This window comes from Cololabis saira, chromosome 6 (assembly GCF_033807715.1).
Source record: "Cololabis saira isolate AMF1-May2022 chromosome 6, fColSai1.1, whole genome shotgun sequence".
In the NCBI taxonomy this organism is placed as follows: domain Eukaryota; kingdom Metazoa; phylum Chordata; class Actinopteri; order Beloniformes; family Belonidae; genus Cololabis; species Cololabis saira.
In genome coordinates this window covers 1599998-1615220 of record NC_084592.1, presented here as the reverse complement: position 1 = coordinate 1615220, position 15223 = coordinate 1599998, and the positions used below count along the sequence as shown (strand labels likewise).

Below are 15223 nucleotides of genomic sequence, written 5' to 3'. Positions count from 1 at the left end.
TGCTTCTCATTTAAAATCATTGTTTTCTTAAATCAAATTACTGATTATCATACTTGTAAGGGTGTACGACCTGTACACCTTTATAATTAATCAACAACCAAGCGGGGATGCAATTAGTAATGTGAAGGGTCACGAGAGTCATGTGACAGATTAATTGAGCAGAGAGGTGGCACCCTCATTGAGGTGATTCACAGCTCAACAGTTTGTCCCACGCTCAGCCTGAATCCATGCCGTCTATCTTCTTTATATGAAGCGTTCAAGGCTGGAAATATGCATCTGTCAAACATCCCCCATTACTCTGGCAGCCTGTCACACCTGGGGCAACTCACAGCCAGCCGGAGTAAAAAAAGCTGTCAATTCTGAACCTTTCGGGGATTAAAAAATACACCAGCTTCCCCTTTTTTGTGATTCTAATTTCCTTAAAACGTGGATATTTTTGTGGGATCTGGCATAGTTTTAGGTTAATGACAGAGGTTTTGTCTGGCAAATAAGAAGCAGCTTATTTTGTACAAGAAACATTTGGCCTTATATTAAGATATATTGTAAGCCATTTTCCCAGTGATTTCTGTACATTATGATGAAATGAAAGATATTTTAAGGATAATGTCTGAAACTGGAAGAGAAGAGTGAAAATCAAGGTCATATAAGAGATTTTTTCTCTCAGTGTTTTGTGTAGAGGGTGTTTCTGTACCAATTAAATGGCATAAACGCCTCAAATCTGCTCCACAGTTGCTCTGTGGTGGTGGACTGTCATAAGCCTGGTTAAAATGTGAGTTTTTCTTGCCATTCAAGTGCAGTTTCAGCTCCAGCTCCTAATGTTTCCACTATAGTGTATCTGGATGATCTCTCCCCTTAACAACCAGCGTCTTTTCACATCAAAAAAGCTATTTCTCTCATTTCTCTTCACAGCTCGAGAGACTGCTGCAAACTGTGTCATGAATGAAATATAAGCACACCGCTGTATTACTTATGAGACCTAACACAACTTTGCTCAGAGCTATTTTCAGATTTAATTTAAGTTCATCAGTGCAATGATTATTCTTATACCACAGACACAGCCGAGAAAATATAAGCTAAAGATGAACTTCAAAGATTACTTATCAGCATTGACCACCTTTTAGCTCAGCTATAATGACATATCAATCACTGAAGTAAAAGTGTTCTTGGAAATGTCTTTCAAAATAGTCAAACCTACTAATAGATGTGATCTATTTGGCAGTAAGATGCTGTAACACTGCACTGACCTCTTCTTTATTTAAACTCCAAAGGTTTAGCTTTGCTTATTGGAAATCATTTTTGTTTGTCACAACCTACAGTAGAGTGTCGAGAAGAAAATCCACAAATATCAAAATACCTTTAAAAAGCTTTAAGAAGGAACTTTCACAAATATCTGAACAACAAACATAATCTATATATTCATATAGCCACAGATGCTCTGGGTCACAGGGGTCTGGAGATATCTGGATCCCCGTTTATTGCTTTATATACACAGTACATAGACACACACACACACACACACACACACACACACACACACACACACACACACACACACACTAATGTACATTATACTATCTCAAAATTTGAATATTCTGGGAATCTTAATCTTAAACTGTAAGCCATAATCAGCAATATTAAAATAATAAAAGGCTTGCAATATTTCAGTTGATTTGTAATGAATCCAGAATGTATGACATTTTAGTTTTTTCAATTGCATTACAGAAAATAAAGAACTTTATCACAATATTCTAATTTTCTGAGACAGTAATATTATCATATCATATCATAATATTATATCATAATATTATTACGTCAAATCACCCCATGACTTTAACCTCAACTTTTTTCTCTGGAAAGATGCCCGTTTTAAATCAATAAAGTCCCCTCATGCCCTGCTCTGTCCAAACACTACAACTCATACTCCTCAACTCTCAGCTCACTTTCAACCAACACATCTGAACATTTCAATTTATTCATTTTCCGTGTCACATTCTGTGTCACCCTTCTCTTTTTAGGGGATACAAATAGTGTTGTTTGCACATCTCAAGCCTTTATCTCTTAATGTCTCTTAATTTACTGCCACCGCTCCTCTAAAAACACCACACAACTCCGCTTAGATCCGTCACGCCACAGGCGCACAGCAAATGTAGAGAAAATACTTGGTTCCCACTGGAAGGCAAAACAATTACCGATTTTATTTTTTAAATGTCCAAGGCCCCCCCTAGCACAAAGTAAACAAATCATTTCTGAAAAATGGTCTTACCTGCGAAGCGAGCGCTCAGGTCCTGTTACTCCTGGGACAGAATCGCAGAGAAGGAGCCGGTGGGAGGAGGAATCCGGGAATCCAGGATTCCTCTGGATTCCTCCGGACAGAGGAGACGCAGGAAGAGATGAGAGCTGCTGCTCTCACACGGAGACTGAGGAAGATGCGCTGGATCCGGGAGGTGGTGCGGCTCACACAAATGACATCTGCCTCTCTCTTCAAAACCATTGGCTAAGAGGTCTGATTCCCTAATAAACCGTCTCCAAGTGAACACACCCCCTCCTCCTTTCCCTGCACTTGTACCACTGTATGTGCAGATTTGTGCAGGAACTTGATTGGATACCAGCATTCTATAACCAGGGGCGCCTCCAACAATGTTTAATAGGGGGGGCCAGATGGGGCCACTTAAATTCTTGGGGTGGACACCAAAACTAAAAGCCGTCATTGCAGGATTTTATTATACTGTTGTAGTATACAGGCTCCGAAATAATTAAAGAAATGCCTACTGATATGCATTTGGCCCAAATGATTTGGGATGAAACGCATAACTGACGATAGAATCTATGTGACCGGCAAGTGTTTTTTTTTTTTTTTTTATTGAGGCCAGTGGGGTGGCCGGTGGCCAGACCCCCTGGTGGCGCCACTGTCTATAACGACCGTCTCTGTTACTGCTTGTATCGGCTTTATCTCCATTGTCCTTTAGTTCTCTCACCAAACCCTTTTACGCCTCTTTATTTTACCCCTCTATACTTGCATTTTCCACATTGTTTTCATGGTCAATTTTCACCAGTGTTGCAGGAAAACGTCTCGTCTTCCAACTCAAAATCGCCATGGTCTTAAACTACATCTTGTTTCTTTTTTAAACGTTCTTTTTGTGGGGAATTTAAATTGTTTTCAATGAATTTCAAAAATGTGAACAAACAATAATTTTAGCAGACGCTTTTATCCAAAGCAACTGACATCTGAGGCCACGTTTACACATTCCCGGGTATTTACAAAAACGGATATTTCCCCCTCTGCGTTTTGAAAAATACCATAATTTACACAAACCCGCATAAATATCTGTTAAGGTGCTATGAGCAGCCAAACCTACAGGGGGCAGTGTAACGAGAAGATAAAGTCATGCTAGCCAATCAGAATCCTGGAAAAAAACATCAACAAATGACACGAGTAACTTCCAGTTACTTCCAAGATGAACCAGAGTCTTTCGTTTGGAGTGACAGAGAAGTGGAGTTACTTTTAAGTGTGACGTTAGAATATAAAACAGATAAAATACAAGAAAATATTGACGGTGGCCAAACAAATTGTAAACACAGGTTACACTCATGACGCTGGTGACGTTTCTGTCTCATAATGTGACGTTCTGAAGCCTAAATGTCCGTTTCTCTCCATTTATAAGCAAACGTGAAGACGGAGTTTATGCAAATCTCCACTTTGGCCGGAGTTTTCAGAAATGATGGTTTTTGGTGATTTTGAGCTTCGTTTTCGTGTAAACGAACGGACAAAACGCATGAAAACACCAACGTGTTTGCTACGTGGAAACGGGGCCTGAGACACACACCATGGAGCAATTAGGGTTAAGCCCTTGCTCAGGGGCCCAAGGTGGTTCTTCATTCCGGGGCTTGAGCCTGTAGCCCACCTCTGTAGCCACTAGACTACCACCCCCCTAACACCTACCGTGGTGAGAATTACTCATGATCCCACCAAACCCCCATTGTGGCAATTACTGTTGTAATTTATTTTAAATTTATTTTAAAAGACGTGATGACCTATTAATGCCCCAAATGTTAGCTTCCAAATTGTTGGAGTCTTTTTTTTTTGTCTCATTTCAATTGCCAAACTATTTTGATAGAATGTTGACAAGCAGTGGTCAGCAAACCATTTTAAATGTAAGGTTAACTAATCACCAGTTATGTTTTATAGTTGCTCAAAAGTTAGTTTCCATCCTTTAATCCTTTTTTTTGTGTTAAAAACATAGTAATAATAAAAAAGTTCATAGTTCTTAGTGTTAGACAAATACGGCCTTAGATGAACAATAAGAAATAATTTTTTCCAATATTTATTTGCTAAAAATAAAGCTAAAATGAAAAAAACGTGATTTATTTGGAGAGACAAAAAATGTGACAATGAAGTGCTTTGTTGCTTGGTATTACTCTCTAATTTTACAACGTATGGCCAACACACGGCCAACGTTCCGGGGGCCGACCTCGGGACTGGGCCGACCGGCAAGAGAGCTCCGGGGGTCGCCCACGAGGCCGGGCAGACCGGCGAGACAGCTCGGGGGGACGACACTGAGGCCTGGGTCTTGGCGTGGGACCTGGATGACTTGGCGGGGAAACTTGACGTCGGGCTGGGCAGGCTTGGCAGGCTTGGCGGGGGAACTTGACGTGGCGGGGAAACTTGACGTGGCGGGGACACTTGACGTGGCGTGGAGGGGGAACTTGACGTGACGTGGAGGGGGAACTTGACGTGGCGTGGAGGGGGAACTTGACGTGACGTGGAGGGGGAACTTGACGTGACGTGGAGGGGGAACTTGACGTGACGTGGAGGGGGAACTTGACGTGACGTGGAGGGCGAACTTGACGTGACGTGGCGGGGGAACTTGACGTGGCGGGGGAACTGGGCGTGGCGGGGGAACTGGGCGTGTCGGGGGAACTGGGCGTAGCGGGGGAACTGGGCGTGGCGGGGGAACTGGACTTGGCAGGGGAACTGGGCTTGGCAGGGGAACTGGGCTTGGCAGGGAACCCAGGATACGTGGAGCTGGCTGAGGGGGAGCCCGGGTCCGGGGCGCTGGCTGCGGGGGTACCCGGGTCCGGGGCGCTGGCTGCGGGGGTACCCGGGTCCGGGGCGCTGGCTGCGGGGGAGCCCGGGTTTGGGGCGCTGGCTGCGAGGGGTCCGGGACCATCACCGGAGCAGGGGCTGATGCGTCCGGGACCACCGCCGGAACAGCGGCTAGCTGGGGCTGGCGTCGACGCCAGAGCCTGGATGCTCCTGGGGCCACCCCGAGCCAGGCGTGTTACCCGGAAGGGGGATTCCTCCTCGTCCGGGGAGTCCAGCTCGTCAGGGTGCCGCAAACCAGGGATCATGAGTTCCGCCTCCTGGTACACAATGGCCCAGAAGGCGGGACTCTCTCCCGCTGGGTCCATACTGGTCGGTCCGTTCGGTCAGGCCTTTGTCAGGCTGGTGTGGTGAGGACCCAGATGCAGGAGAGAGAGAGCGGGAGGCAGGAGTTGGCAAAAAACAAGGATTTATTCCAAGAAGGCAAAAACAAAGCGCTGCTTGGCAGGATCAAAAGGCTAACAGGAACAGGGATCAAAAAACTAGAAAACGTGGCAGGAAACGTGGAGGGCAAACCAGTACGGACCGACAGGGAACAAGGGAATGACAAGACCAGATATACTCAGGGGATAACGAGACACGGCGAGACACAGGTGCAGACAATCAAGGCAGATGGGACACAGGCGGGGCAAAACAGAAACTGAAAAGCTGGGGGGGAATGTCAAACCCTGACAATTAATAATAAATGCAGAAATATATATTCCTTATACATGCATTTGTTGTTTTTACATTTTCTTGTCTCCTCTTTTTACTTTACCTTATGCATTTCTGCCATGTCATGCATATGAGGAGGGCTGGCCTTCTCGGTCCTGCTCCTTTACAATTGGTCACTAAACAGGAAGGAGCTGGATCAGGCCAAAATTAACCAGCGTGTGAGATACCCCCCAATCATCTCAATGAGGACTTGGAGTATTGGGAGGAAACAAAATAAAGGAGATGCCATTTTAAGCTCAGAGGATAGAGTGTGTTTTTTTTTTCCAGTTTTCAACAATGAATTTTAAAGGAGGCAAGGAGACCCCTGTGAGAAGCGAGCAGCCCTCTTTTATGGCCTTACCCAAATAACTTTAATTGGGAAGCTACCATGCACAGAGGGATGCTCGGTACCAACAAACAAACACACAAGCATACTCCCATAACCACAATAAGACTAACTAAGACACTACCCCTTCAATAACCCCTTCAAACCTTAATAACACAAAGCAAAATAATCCCCGGTGTTTATAATGATAATAAATGAATATAAATTAACTACCTAAATTTCCCTATTCCCCAAGCCGACAATTGCCCACAGAATCGAAAAGAAGATGATAAAACCTTATTCTTGAAATGTAGTGTTTCTTAAGCTTACAAACAGAAGAAAAGCCAGAGCTAACCATTGCCTTTTCCGTTTCTGGCTGTGTAGTTGATAAATGTCCTCAATTAATATCTTACCCACCTTCAAATCGCATCTCAAAACTCACCTCTTCAGAACAGCTTTTAATGTGTGATTTGTTTCTTATCCTTTATCTTATCTTTTATCTCTTATCTTTTTTATCCTGTAGTTTTTAAATTTAATTTTCTTGATCTTGATGTTTTATCTTTGTGTCTGTGAAGCGTCTTGGAGACCTTTTAAAAGCGCTCTATAAATAAAATTGATTATAATATTGAATTATATGAATCTCGATTCTACTCTACATTTTATTCAAGACTAAAACTAATAACATTAATGTCCAGATTTATATTTAATATACACTAGCTGCTTTGTTGGTTTTATAGTGTCCCTTTGACTACCCCTACACCACATAACATTCATAGATCATTTTAGAAATTCACCTGTTAGACAATTTTCAGTTCTGGACATCTCACCATCCTCATTCTCCTTGACCTCACCGCAGCCATCACCACCATTAACTATTCCATCCTCCTCTCCCACCTGGAATCCTCCCTCAACATCACCAGCCCTGCAGTCACCTGGCTTAAATCATACCTCTCTGAAAAACCACAGTTCATCAATATCAACAACTGCACCTCCTCCACTGCTCCATCGTCACAAGCAGTGGCGCCGGAAGTGGGGGGGCTAGGGGGCCATTGGCCCCCCCACTTTTCCCTCCTCTCACATTCTTTTTAAGTTGTGAATCACTCCTCAAATGCCCCTATATCGCAACACTTACGGTAAAAAGACATTTAAATCATTCCCGTCTATTAGGTAAAACAAATAAGGCAAACATACAACAGGAAGAATGTTTACATTTTAATCAAATCAAAGACCACAAAATCAAATGCATACAGTGTACATCATAACCAATAATATTGCTTCAATTCTATGACGTGTGTTGCTGTACTTTGTTTACAGTAAGTTTATTTGAACCGTTAAGCTAGCTTAATAACCCTGACTACCAGTAGGCTATTGCAAATTTCCTTACTTTACTAAGGATTTTTTTTAATAATAAAGTGTATTATTATTATTATTTTCCATCCATCCATTTTCTATACCAGCTTTATCCTTTGCAGGGTCACAGGGGTCTGCTGGAGTTTATCCCAGCTCATTACAGGTGGACAGGTCGCAAGTCCATCACAGTATTATTATTTTATGCCCATTATTATTATTTCATTCCTTGTCAGTTCAGAAAATTTAAATCTCATTTAAATAGATTCATATATTTGCAAAGCAAAATGGCTTAATGTTAATGAGGGTTTTGGTAACTAGCCTACTCTAAATGTTGTGTACTTTATTGTAAAGTGTTACCAGGGTTTCTCTGCAACAAGGTTCCCTTTCAGCACCGCGGACAGCACCGCGGACAGCACCGCGGATAGCACCGCGGACAGCACCGCGGACAGCACCGTGGACAGCACCGCGGACAGCACCGCGTTGCAGCACGGCGCTGTCCGCGGTGCTGGACTGGACGACGGTGCTGGACTGGACGACGGTGCTGAACTGGACGACGGTGCTGAACTGGACGATGGTGCTGAACTGGACGACGGTGCTGGACTGGACGACGGTGCTGGACTGGACGACGGTGCTGAACTGGACGACGGTGCTGGACTGGACGACGGTGCTGAACTGGACGACGGTGGCAGGTAAAAACTCACCTAGTGGGAGAAAAGCCTTAAGCCAAACAGTGGCAAGAAAAACTCCCCTTTGGGAGGAAGAAACCTGGACCAGGACCTGGATCAAAAGGGGGGACCCTCCTGCCAAGGGCCAGACTTGGGGAGTCGGGGACGTCGACAGCACAGCAGGAAGGTGGAAGCAGCAACGGGGTGACCGGGGGTGGGGACCGCAGGCAGGTGGAAGCAGCAACGGGATGACCAGGGGTGGGGACCGCAGGCAGGTGGAAGCAGCAACGGGATGACCAGGGGCGGGGACCGCAGGCCAGCACGCAGCTCCCGAAGCTCCGGCCCAATCAGCAAGTTCCAGGTTAGGTGCAGGCAGGCTCGGGGAAAGGTTGAGAAGGGGCAGGGCAGGGAGAGCACACACTTAAACACTTTTTGGCCCCACACTTCTGAAATGAATCCGGTGCCCCTGGACACGAGGCGTTCCCCAGGGCTCAGTGCTTGGCTGGGTGCCTAATCTTCATCCTCTACATGCTGCCCCTTGGCCATATTATACACACGGTCTTCACTTCCACTGCTATGCCAACAACTTCCAGTTTTACATCTCCACCAAGTCCATCAGCGCTGCAACTCACTCCACTATCGCCAACTGCCTCACTGATATCAGATCATGGATGCACACCAACTTTCTCCAGCTGAACTACAATAAATCCAACATGATCATCATCGGCCCCAAATCACTCACCAGAACCACTGACAACTTGTGCCTCTCCATTTAATAACTCCACCCGTCCCTCTCTCCTCACATCTGCAAACTCGGAATCACCTTTCGACCTCTCGTTTGAGCAGCACATCCACCACATCACTAGATCTGCCTTCTTCCATCTCAAAAACATAGCAGGCTTATGCCCTTCACTCACCTTCTCAGCTGCTGAAACACTCATCCATTCCTTCATCACTTCCAGACTCGACTACTGCAATAACATTCTTTATAGTACATCACCCAAAGTCCTTACTGAACTTCAGTACGTCCAGACACCCCTGTCCTCCAAAAACCCCACTGGCTGCCTGTCCCACAACGCATCCAGTTCAATGTCCTTTTCCTCACCCACAAAGCCCTCTGTGGCCGGGTGGAGAGGTTGACGGGACACGCACCTGTGTCCCATCCACCTGAGTGGCTGCCACGCCTCCACCCGGCCTGCCTTTATAAGGCAGAGCTGGACAGCAGCAAAGGGGTCTGAGAAGCTGTGTGTGATGCTTGTGCACATGTGGGTGTGAGTTTGTTTTATTAAATAAAGGGTCTGCACGAAGCTCTGTGTCGCACCCTGCCACACCCTCCATGACCAGGCTCCATCCTACCTCACTGACCTGTTCCCCCTTGTGATAAAGTCCTTTATTTTCTGTAATGCAAAAATGTCATACATTCTGGATTCATTACAAATCAACTGAAATATTGCAAGCGTTTTATTATTTTAATATTCCTGATCATGGCTTACAGCTTAAGAAAACTCAAATATCCTATCTCAAAAAATTGTAATATTCTGGGAATCTTAATCTTAAACTGTAAACCATAATCAGCAATATTAAAATAATAAAAGGCTTGTAATATTTCCGTTGATTTGTAATGAATCCAGAATGTATGACATTTTTGTTTCTTTAATTGCATTACAGAAAATAAAGAACTTTATCACAATATTCAAATTTTCTGAGACAGTCCTGTATATATTTTTTGATAATGATGCATGTACAGTATATGGAAAAGGAAAAACAAACTATATATATTTCTGCTTTTATTATTTTTAATGATGTCAGTTTTGGTCCTCCATAGGTCAGTGGAGGTTGTCAGACTCAGCAACACAATATCAGGTTTTGATTAACAAGAGGTATTCAATGGTACTTTTCTTGTTGCATTTGACCTTTGTTGTTTTGTTGTTGTGTTGTATTTCTACAGTTTAAAGTGTTTCTGTTCAAGTTTCCTTTTTTTTTTTTTTTTTTAAAAAAGCTTTATAATGAGTTCATACATTGAAACATCAACAAGCTCATCTTTCTATATCAGTTGTACTGTTGAAATACTTTACCACTGGGACGAAAGCTTATCTCCTGGTGGTTTCACGTACTGTATAATTGCATTTTTGATGGACTCCTTTTGTTTGACCCTTACTCTTCTCTCTGACCCCTTATAGGGTAATTGCCTGTGGTACCGATAACGTCTTTGAATACCTGTCGTTCTACTCGGACACTAATACCACCACATCCTTTGGTCAAAGGAAAAATACAACCTGGATAATTTGATTTTTCTTTTCACTCTCACTAACTGTCAATTTACCACCGTTTTAAGAAACAAGAAACTTCCCTTTTGACAAGAACTACATAACAGCTGACCCATAGCTTTTTCTAACAAAATTATTAAGTTAAGAATAATTCTTCTTATTTTGACAGCTAAACAGCCTCCTCACTATGCAGGTAAAAGGGACCAATGCATTTAATTTATGAATATAGTAAGATAAAAAACGTATGAAGTAGAAACAATAATAAATGATAACATGTAAATACAAAATAAACAAAAACAGGGATCTCAACTTTTGAACTGAGATTTTTATTGTTTTTTTGTTTTTTTGAATTTTCATTTCTTTTGTGGGGTGGGGGGTGCCTTAAAGGGGATGGAGTGCTTGAAGCTGAATCACAGAGCTTTCCCGGCAACAGAAAAATTCTATTTTCTGATTGGCTGATAGGTTGATAGGTTGATATGTTATTGGTAACTCAAGACAGCTGAGCTGTATAAGTGCTCAGTGCACAGTCTGCCTTTCATTCATAAGATGGGCTGTTGAAATGACTGTGCGGTGAAGTTAGTAATGTCTCACTTGTTGAAATTTGAGAGTCTCACACTCAATGTGTCACTTGAGAGACCTGATAAAAAATATCTGAATGATCCTCCAGTGTTTTCAATTTCACTTGCTATTAATATGAATTTAACTTTGAGGTTCGTGAGTCACAAGTTCGTGTGTGTTGAAGACATTCCGTTTAACTATCCATCCATCCATCCATCCATCCATCCATCCATCCATCCATCCATCCATCCATCCATCCATCCATCCATCCATCCATCCATCCATCCATCCATCCATCCATCCATCCATCCATCCATCCATTTTCCACCGCTTATCTGGAACCGGGTCGCGGGGGCAGCAGCCTCAACAGAGATGCCCAGACTTCCCTCACCCTAGACTCTTCCTCCGGCTCTTCCTCCATCTTTTCCTCCATCTCTTCCTCCAGCTCTTCCTCCAGCTCTTCCTCCAGCTCTTCCTCCAGCTCTTCCTCCATCTCTTCCTCCAGCTCTTCCTCCATCTCTTCCTCCAGCTCTTCCTCCAGCTCTTCCTCCATCTCTTCCTCCAGCTCTTCCTCCATCTCTTCCTCCAGCTCTTCCTCCAGCTCTTCCTCCATCTCTTCCTCTAGCTCTTCCTCCATCTCTTCCTCCAGCTCTTCCTCCATCTCTTCCTCCAGCTCTTCCTCCATCTCTTCCTCTAGCTCTTCCTCCATCTCTTCCTCCAGCTCTTCCTCCATCTCTTCCTCCAGACTCTTCCTCCAGCTCTTCCTCCAGCTCTTCCTCCATCTCTTCCTCTAGCTCTTCCTCCATCTCTTCCTCCAGCTCTTCCTCCATCTCTTCCTCCAGCTCTTCCTCCAGCTCTTCCTCCAGACTCTTCCTCCAGCTCTTCCTCCAGCTCTTCCTCCAGCTCTTCCTCCATCTCTTCCTCCAGCTCTTCCTCCAGCTCTTCCTCCAGCTCTTCCTCCATCTCTTCCTCCGGCTCTTCCTCCAGCTCTTCCTCCGGCTCTTCCTCCATCTCTTCCTCCATCTCTTCCTCCAGCTCTTCCTCCAGCTCTTCCTCCAGCTCTTCCTCCAGCTCTTCCTCCAGCTCTTCCTACAGCTCTTCCTGAGAGATGAGAGTTGAAGACTTCCCTGACAGAGGGCTCAGCCAGAAAAAAGAAGCCAAAAAGCGCGCCCCCCCCTTCATCTGATTGGTCCAATATTTGATAGTTCCTACTTTCTGCCATAACCTTTGAATGGTTTGACATAAAGACTCGTGGGTGGTGTCATCGGACTCGGTTTTGAGTACTTGACCTTCATTGGTATGAATTAGCCCCGCCCCTTCTTCTGATTGGTCGATATTTTATAGATCCTATTTTCTGCCATAACTTTTGAATGGTTTGATATAGAGAGTCGTGGGTGGTGTCATCCACTAAATGTCCAGGCCTGAAGAATCTACATCAAGTCATACAAGCTTCCACTGCAGCCTGAACATGCACAAGGGTGGAGGGCCCGTTCATCGCTGCTTGCAGATTTAATTGGCCTTTGTGATTTTTCTTTTGTAGTTGTGATTTGCATTTTAGGGCCACAGTACCTGTGCATGCAATTTTATGTTTTCTACCTGTGGCTCATATTGTGAGAAAACAGCGCCATTATCATAATTTTTACCTCTTAAAGGTGCAAATAAAGCAAACAGCATGGGTTTCAGCGCATTAGTAAAACGAGTGAAACTAGTGAAACCAAGTATTATTTAATAGTAATTGCATTCTCACATTTTATTCTGTAAGATGTATAAAGTTGAGCCACTAGGTGGGACCCATGTTAGATATTTTGGGCCTTTGCAAATGTCATGCTAACTTCCACTGTCTGATTGTTGCAGGTAAGCAGTGCTATTTGTGAACTCCAAAGTTCAATTAATATCTTTGTTAAACCAAGCCATCCACCTTATCTCTTTAAATATTCGGTGTATTAAGATGTTTGTTAGGATAATGTATGTTTTAGCTGCAGCTGAAGTGTCATGTACAAGCCCTATGGAGAAAAAAAGAAAAAGTAGCTAATTTTACCACAGTCCCCAGTAAACCACACAAAAAATGAATGTTGATTTAATTCTTTATAGTGTTTTCCACTGAGCAAACATCTTCTCATCAAGCAAGTTTCCTCTGCTCTACGTTTTTAATTGGTCATCTGTGGCTCTGTCAACCAGCAACAGGTAGAGGTTCATCAAGGACCTGGATCAGACTGTATAGGTGCATAGCACGCTAAAATATAAGCAGATATCCTATTTGTTGAAAATAAATCAATATTTACATTAATCTAGTGATTCTGAAAATTAAAAAAATGAATCAATGAATTTTGTTTCATTCACAGAAAAGGAACAATGAGACTGGGCATAATAATTTTGGTCCTGTTCATACTGTCCCTTTGGGCTAGTAACGTTCAAGGCCCTTTTGGTTAGTAACGTTCAAGGCCATGGAAATGGAGTGATGGATGATCAGACATATGATGTCATTGTTAAAGCACTGAGAGGAGAATTTCACATTCCTGTAAAAGAAAGAACAAGGGTCCAATAGAGTCCAATAGAGTCCAATAGGGTTCAATAGGGTTCAATGGGGTCCAATAGGGTTCAATAGGGTTCAATAGGGTTCAATAGGGTCCAATAGGGTTCAATAGGGTCCAATAGGGTCCAATAGAGTCCAATAGGGTTCAATAGGGTTCAATAGGGTTCAATGGGGTTCAATAGGGTTCAATAGGGTTCAATGGGGTCCAATAGGGTTCAATAGGGTCCAATAGGGTTCAATAGGGTCCAATAGGGTCCAATAGAGTCCAATAGGGTTCAATAGAGTTCAATAGGGTCCAATAGAGTCCAATAGGGTTCAATAGGGTTCAATGGGGTCCAATAGGGTTCAATAGGGTCCAATAGGGTTCAATAGGGTTCAATAGGGTCCAATAGGGTCCAATAGGGTCCAATAGAGTCCAATAGGGTCCAATAGAGTCCAATAGGGTTCAATAGAGTTCAATAGGGTCCAATAGAGTCCAATAGGGTTCAATAGAGTTCAATAGAGTTCAATAGGGTCCAATAGAGTCCAATAGGGTTCAATAGGGTTCAATGGGGTTCAATGGGGTCCAATAGGGTTCAATAGGGTCCAATAGAGTCCAATAGGGTCCAATAGAGTCCAATAGGGTTCAATAGAGTTCAATAGGGTCCAATAGAGTCCAATAGGGTTCAATAGAGTTCAATAGAGTTCAATAGGGTCCAATAGAGTCCAATAGGGTTCAATAGGGTTCAATGGGGTCCAATAGGGTTCAATAGGGTTCAATAGGGTCCAATAGGGTTCAATAGGGTCCAATAGAGTCCAATAGGGTTCAATAGGGTTCAATAGGGTCCAATAGAGTCCAATAGGGTTCAATAGGGTTCAATAGGGTTCAATGGGGTTCAATAGGGTTCAATAGGGTTCAATGGGGTCCAATAGGGTTCAATAGGGTCCAATAGGGTTCAATAGGGTCCAATAGGGTCCAATAGAGTCCAATAGGGTTCAATAGAGTTCAATAGGGTCCAATAGAGTCCAATAGGGTTCAATAGGGTTCAATAGGGTCCAATAGGGTTCAATAGGGTCCAATAGGGTTCAATAGGGTTCAATAGGGTCCAATAGGGTCCAATAGGGTCCAATAGAGTCCAATAGGGTCCAATAGAGTCCAATAGGGTTCAATAGAGTTCAATAGAGTTCAATAGGGTCCAATAGAGTCCAATAGGGTTCAATAGAGTTCAATAGGGTCCAATAGGGTCCAATAGAGTCCAATAGGGTTCAATAGGGTTCAATGGGGTTCAATGGGGTCCAATAGGGTTCAATAGGGTCCAATAGAGTCCAATAGGGTTCAATAGAGTTCAATAGAGTTCAATAGGGTCCAATAGAGTCCAATAGGGTTCAATAGGGTTCAATGGGGTTCAATGGGGTCCAATAGGGTTCAATAGGGTCCAATAGAGTCCAATAGGGTCCAATAGAGTCCAATAGGGTTCAATAGAGTTCAATAGAGTCCAATAGGGTCCAATAGAGTCCAATAGGGTTCAATAGAGTTCAATAGGGTCCAATAGAGTCCAATAGGGTTCAATAGAGTTCAATAGAGTTCAATAGGGTCCAATAGAGTCCAATAGGGTTCAATAGGGTTCAATGGGGTTCAATGGGGTCCAATAGGGTTCAATAGGGTTCAATAGGATTCAATAGGGTCCAATAGAGTCCAATAGGGTTCAATAGGGTTCAATGGGGTCCAATAGGGTTCAATAGGGTCCAATA

The 15223-nt window shown here is 43.6% G+C and overlaps 1 protein-coding gene across 1 annotated transcript in view; it reads left to right on the top strand.

The window, feature by feature from the left end:
- The first annotated feature begins 2424 nt into the window (after positions 1-2424).
- dars1 (aspartyl-tRNA synthetase 1) overlaps positions 2425-15223 on the top strand; it is a 224527-nt gene continuing 211728 nt past the window's right edge. The window contains exon 1 of the mRNA XM_061724316.1: positions 2425-2428. The gene's annotated coding sequence lies outside the window, so the exon portion shown is untranslated. The remainder of the gene's footprint in view (positions 2429-15223) is intronic.